This window comes from Rhamphochromis sp. 'chilingali', assembly GCF_963969265.1.
Source record: "Rhamphochromis sp. 'chilingali' genome assembly, chromosome: 2".
In the NCBI taxonomy this organism is placed as follows: Eukaryota; Metazoa; Chordata; class Actinopteri; order Cichliformes; family Cichlidae; genus Rhamphochromis; species Rhamphochromis sp. 'chilingali'.
Window position 1 is genome coordinate 20,260,364 of NC_137930.1, and position 6,443 is coordinate 20,266,806.

Sequence of the window (6,443 nt, forward strand, 5' to 3'; positions counted from 1 at the left end):
TTTTGCAGTTCAGTATGAACACAAATCCCCCAACTCGAGGATCACCACAACATAACCTAAAAGACCTACACCTTAGTTCACAGATTCACTTTGGGTGCATTTCTGAGATTTCACACAACCCAGGATTCAAATCATGAATCCATAATGGGCTTGGATTTACAACATTATAAATTAATTGTGCTCTATTTGGAAGCAGCAGCCCCCCCTCCCCTTTCGACAGCTTGTGTGTGAGACTTTAAATCATCAAACTGTAAATTTTAAATTGTTATTGATCCCTTTACCCCGAGTCCTAAAGTGTATATTTATTTTCTTACTCTTCTTATATATTTTGTTTGTTCACTTGCACTTCTGTAACTGGAGCCTCGTCGTCTCGTCTCTCTATATACTGGACTGCAGAGATGGGCAGTAACGCGTTACTTGTAACGTGTTACTGTAATCCGATTACTTTTTTCAAGTAACGAGTAAAGTAAGGGATTACTATTGCAAAAACGGTAATTAGATTACCGTTGCTTTCCCGTAGGAACGCTGCGTTACTGCGTTACTAAAACCGTGATTTTTTGTGAGAATGTCTCATGACAGTGACGTAAGCAAGTGCGACGTTGGTGACAACAGCTGTGTGCAGATCAACAACGGACAATATATCGAGTGCGGGAGAGAGTATGAGCGTGCAGCGTTTAAAGCATGGAAGTACTGACCTTACTTTGAGTTTGATTCCATAAAAAGTGACAAAGACATTAGTGTCTGTTGTGTGTGGGAAGAAAACTTCTTTTTACAGCGAAAAACCCCCCCTAACCCTGCGGCACACCTGCACCAGGGTAAACCTCCGCCTACCCTACTCCCTCAGTAATTAGTTACTGATTACTTTTTTCAAGTAACTTGACCAACACTGCTGGACTGTAGCGGAGATGACAATAAAGTTTACTTTGACTTCAGCAGCAAGCAGGCGCACCGAGGGCTCTCGCGCCCACTTTTCGTGTATAGAATTTCGAAAAAACATTGGTGCAAATGATAAGTCTGTATTATGTCTGGTGTTTTCGTGTTTGTTGGTTTGTTTTTATTTTGTTTACTTTGCGAGTTGGTTATTAGATGCTGCTCCAGCCAACCAGAGAATCCCCCGCCGCCCCGTCCTCTCCTCCCTGTGTCGCAAGCAGCAGGCGCACCTCGCAAAAGAAGGGCGTCCTTACTCCCAGCAAATGGGCGATAGAAAACCGATCGGTGCCTGTACCATTCCCAATATGTGCTGGGTTACGTCGGGGCAGCATGAGTACAAGCATTTTTTTTTGCCGATGCCCGTGATGCCGCCCCCCACCACGATGCCGCCCCGGGCAATCGCCCGCGTCGCCCGTATCTAAAACCGCTACTGGACCGAAGTGGCAGCCCTCTGCCAGGCTTTGGGTGCAGAGAGGGAGAAGAGAGAAATCTGAACATTTTAATTGGTGTTCCTCTGATTTTTTCGGGTTAAAAATAATGGGGTTTTTTTTGTTTTGTTTTGTTTTTTTGGCTCACTCGTGAATAAAAATGGACACAAATAAAGTACACAACACATAAAGTACATAAGGGAATGACACATTTTTATACTATATCCTTTTCACACAATAAAAAACAAAGGATACCCTTCTCTTTTGCGCTTTTGTCGACTCGTTTAAAAACCAGTTTACACCAGTTAAAGGCCTTTTTTGTTGATACTAATTTAATATATTCTGTATCTTCCATTGTGCGCATAACTTTGTGAGGTTACTGTTTTTTTCCGGTAAATTGCTAAACTTAAGGGGGACAAGTTCTATGGAAGAAATATCGTATCATCAGAATTCAACTATTTTTAGACATTGAATTTATAACACTGAATTTTTACCCTCCAAATTTCCCTGCAAAAATATTCACCTGCAAAAAATTCACCTGCAAAAAATTCACCATCAAATATTCACCTGCAAAAAATTGCACCTGCAAAAATTCAACTGCAAAGGTGACGAACTTGAATGACCCAAGCCAGAGCAATCAGCACTAGATCGAGTCGAGCGGCTCTCAGCCAATTAAATTACGCTGTTTGATCACATGACACCGTTAGCCAGCAGTGTGTCTCCTAAAAGAGAGCTGTTTAAAGGTGAGTGATTAAGTTTTTCTCCTAACTAGAGATCATTACAGAACGCCTAGTCCTACTTAAAATCCCATTCATTTTTCTTTCATTTTATCATCTACTCGAACTAAGTAAAACGTTTGACTAACTCAAAGACAATTTCCACGCCTCCCCTGCCTGTCTGCAGAGGCAGTTTTGAATTTAGGAGCAGCAAGATGGCAGCGGCAAACCCTGGCGGTTCTCCGGTAAGTATATTGTTTTTTTTTTATCTTCAAGTTTGTCTTTTGAAACGTTAATTTTATTTAAATCCGTTGCTCACGTATAAAGTACACAGACGGGGTCTTTGCTCAACTCGTCTGAGGCGTGTCTCACTTAGCGCTACATGCTAGCATCCTGCTAACCGAGCTACCCTTTACATGCTGTGCTTTAGAAAATAGGATACTCGGTACAAAACCATACTCCGCAGATATTGATAGATAAACGAACACTGCAAATATAATGTTGGAAACGAGAACGGCCTTTGGTGAAGGGGTAAAATACACCATGAATAAAGCCATAGAGTGAATGGCTGCCATGGTTGCAGAACGGCCTGATTTAATAACAGGAATGGGGAAGAGTGAGGTGAAGTGAACCACAGCCACAAAACACGGTCAGACAAGGCGGGAAAAGGGCAGTGATCTGTCCGTCACTATGAAGTTGGTGTGTGCTTTGGTGAACAAAAACTCGAGACCGGTAGCAGGAAGATGGGAGACTCGTGTTTCACTGGAATAGTGGTGAATTAAAACATCCCTTGTTGGGGAAATTTAGGTGTAAATGCATCCATACAGGCAAGACAGAGGCAGACCAGACAGTGAAGAAAACAAGGCAAACATTAGTAATATTAAAACGGAAATATAGGATTAATATAACATACAATTAGGGAAAATGTAAGGAACACAATGTAAATGATATTGTAAAGTCATTAAAACAGCATACTCTGATTAAAAGAAACATGTATTTAGGTAGGATAATAATAATAATCAACATGTACAAGATGGGTATGTATACTTGTACCCAGAATTTAACAATTATAAAGTTGTAGCATGTCAGTACCTTACCCCATCCATTATATCCACACTTTCAGAAAAGGATATGGTCAGTATCTTTACAAATACTATCTAAACTTAAACGGGATATTCCCTCTGCTTCTTCTATACACCCTCAGGGTTTGATCAGCCAGTGGCTGATATGATAATTAATCCTGTAAAATAATCTTTCGGTTTATGAATCTGTTTGCATGGATTTCTTAATCCGTTTCCACTGTTAGCAGAAGTTGTGCATGCAGTTTTGGCGAGCTGCTCTCCAAGACTACAAGCTGCGTTAAAGTTGGAAGTAACTGGCCGATGTTCCACTGTTGAAGATCAGCTGTGCCCATTTGTTGCACATTGTGGGAATGGAGAAGTTGAGGCCCCTTGCAATTTCCCCAAACTGGGCGATTATACATCTTGCTTCCATATTTGTATCTTGTGTCACTAAAAATACATTTTATTTTAATTCTATACATTGATTAATGACCTGCAGAATCTCCTTATCATATTAAGTGATTCATAATTGTCACTTTATGCTTTCTCCCTCTCTAAAGTGATGACATCCTTGCATTACATACTTTAGGTTCCTTTTCTGCAGGCAGGTTTCTGACAGAACAGGCAGATTTACACTATAACATGCAGTGTTCTATAGATGAACACAAAGAAATGAAAAATTAATGTATGTGCTAACTTTCTAAACACTTTGTTACATTTATGATAAAGTAGATTAAACACATTTATGTCGGCCTTGGCTGATAGTTCTTGTATTTAAATTAACTTTGTGTGTTTCAGGTACTGCACTCTCAAAGACTGAATGAACCAGCATTGCCGCCATGGGTCACTGTGAGCATCACAGGGAAGGTTGAAGCCACCCTGCACCCACGTCACTGCTCTTCTGTTTAATGTAGAAGCAACAGTGTTGATCTGTGGCACAAGGACTGTTACAGATGAACCTGCATACTGGGTTTTGCTGGGTAATGTGACCAAGATGCAGCCAGAGGTTGGCCATAAGATGGACTTCTCCTCTTCAGCTGCCCCAAAAAAAGGCTCTTGATCAAAACATAAACAGACCATCTGGGCCCTGTTTCAGGAAGCCGGTTTAGTGGAAAAACTGAGTAAGTATACCCTGAGTTAACGAAAACTCTGGGTTTTCGGTTTCACAAAGCGAGTTCAGCTGCAGCCTGAGTGAAGTCACTATGACGACACACTCCGTGAAGCTAACCTGCCCCCTAGCAGGTTTACTACAACTAACCCTGACTGTCTCCGCCCCTTTGTCGGAAACCTGACAGTAGGAAGTGTCGGACATGGCGTGCCACTTCCTTGAAGAGCCAGTAGATCGTGAAGCCCAAATTCTCCGCAGAGCTCTCCGCCGGGAGAGAGTGATCAGAGCGCGTTTGGACATTTTATCATTTCCTGATGATTTTCTGTGCGAACGTTACCGTTTCTCAGCACAATCTATAATTTATTTGGATAACATCCTCAGGCCATATATTACGCATGTGACACATCGCGGACATGCTCTCAGTTCATTGCATATTATTTGTATTGCACTTCGGTTTCTTGCAAACGGGAGCTTTCTGTATAATATTGGTGACGCTGAGCACGTTTCCAAGGCTACCGTCTGTCGGGCAGTCAGGAATGTTACAGTTGCACTGAAACGTCTCCTGTACTCGTTTGTGGTGTTCCCCGGTCACAGACCCACAAGATTTATCAAAGAGGGATGCCACAAAATTGCAGGTATCAGGATGACCAAAACTTAATGTATGATGTGGTGATACTTGGACTACTACTTAAATTGCACATTTATTTTCAGGGTTCCCAGGCGTGATTGGCTGTACAGATGGCACTCACATTCCAATCATTGCTCCTTCAGTAAATGAAGAAGACTATGTGAACAGGAAGTCTTTCCACAGCATTAATGTGCAGGTACATAGTTCCCTGTAGCATGTCAAACTAACAAATTATTTCATTATAGTAATGGATGCTAATTTGTGTTCTCTGCACTGTGAAGATCATATGTGATGCTGCCAACATTATCACAAATGTGGAAGCCAAGTGGCCAGGCTCTGTCCATGACTCACAAATATTCCGTGAATGTACACTGAGCACAAAATTTGGACATGGTGAGTTGAGAATACTTTAAAATATATAAAGACCAATTGCTTCAGGGACATTTGAACTGAAGTGTATCCTTCTGTCTTAGGAGAGTTCACTGGCTACTTGCTTGGTGATAGGGGGTATCCATGTTTACCCTATTTGCTTACCCCTTACCCTGACCCTGAACCGGGCCCACAGCAGCGATATAATCTGGCTAATTGCAGGACAAGAGCCAGAATTGAAATGACTATCGGAATGCTTAAGGCCCGGTTCCAGTGCCTGCAAAGACTCAGGGTCACCCCAGAAAGGGCATGTGACATTATTGTGGCATGTGTGATTCTTCACAACATTGCCACAATTAGAGGAGAACACTGTCCTTCTGAACCAAACATCAGCAGTGATCCAAACCATGAACATCCTGACCCTCCCACGGACATACAAGATGGAAGCGCAGTCAGAGACACCATATGTCACAATCATTTCCTTTGACCCATCACCTCAACATGTTGAAAGAAGAATAAACAGATTTTTTGTTCAACTGGCTTTATTGGTCGCCTGTGTTTCCTGTACACAAAGTATTAAAAGATGTAAACCTCATAAAGTGTCTCTGTTGCTTCCTCCTCTGTAACAGCTGTCAATGTTTCTTCATTATTTTCCTGTAGTAAAGAAATTAACAACATTGCTGTTCTACTGTAAACTCATATAATCTGTGGAGTATTACTCACAACTGCATGTTGGTCTGGCTCAACAGGAGGCTGCACCAGATGCAGTACACCATCACCATCAACTGATAGAATATGAGGTTTATACAGGTCACTTATAACTTACAAGGGACCAAATGGCAATTAACAAACATACCAAGCACCTTACACTTCATTGTCATTATGCTCTCAAAGACAACCAAGGCTGAGGGAAGGCAAAATCAGTCGGAAAATAACTTCACTACAAAATAATCCATTATGGTAAAGAGTTTATCAAATGAATGTGTCGCACTGCAAAGGTGACTGTGAAGAAAGGATGTATGCACATCATGTATTATTTTGAATTTACCCCTTATGTAGGCACTTGTGTCTTGCGGGGTTATTGCCTCAGAGGATGTCCCCGCAGAGATGCCTTCGGCCACAGGGCGCCCACTGTTTTGGCTGAGGGCCAACTGCTCAGCCTCTGTGAGTGGTGGTGGTGGAGGACCCCCACCTGTTTTTCGG

At 42.0% G+C, this 6,443-nt stretch overlaps 2 long non-coding RNA genes across 2 annotated transcripts; both read left to right on the plus strand.

The window, feature by feature from the left end:
- The first annotated feature begins 2,052 nt into the window (after nucleotides 1-2,052).
- Nucleotides 2,053-4,212, plus strand: LOC308391849. The gene is made up of 3 exons (XR_013970705.1): nucleotides 2,053-2,101; nucleotides 2,262-2,319; nucleotides 3,934-4,212. It is a non-coding gene; the product is annotated as an uncharacterized lncRNA (long non-coding RNA).
- A 130-nt stretch (nucleotides 4,213-4,342) lies between these two features.
- On the plus strand, nucleotides 4,343-5,468 carry LOC308393018. Its single transcript, XR_013970902.1, has 3 exons — nucleotides 4,343-5,067; nucleotides 5,153-5,264; nucleotides 5,345-5,468. It is a non-coding gene; the product is annotated as an uncharacterized lncRNA (long non-coding RNA).
- Nucleotides 5,469-6,443: the final 975 nt, after the last annotated feature.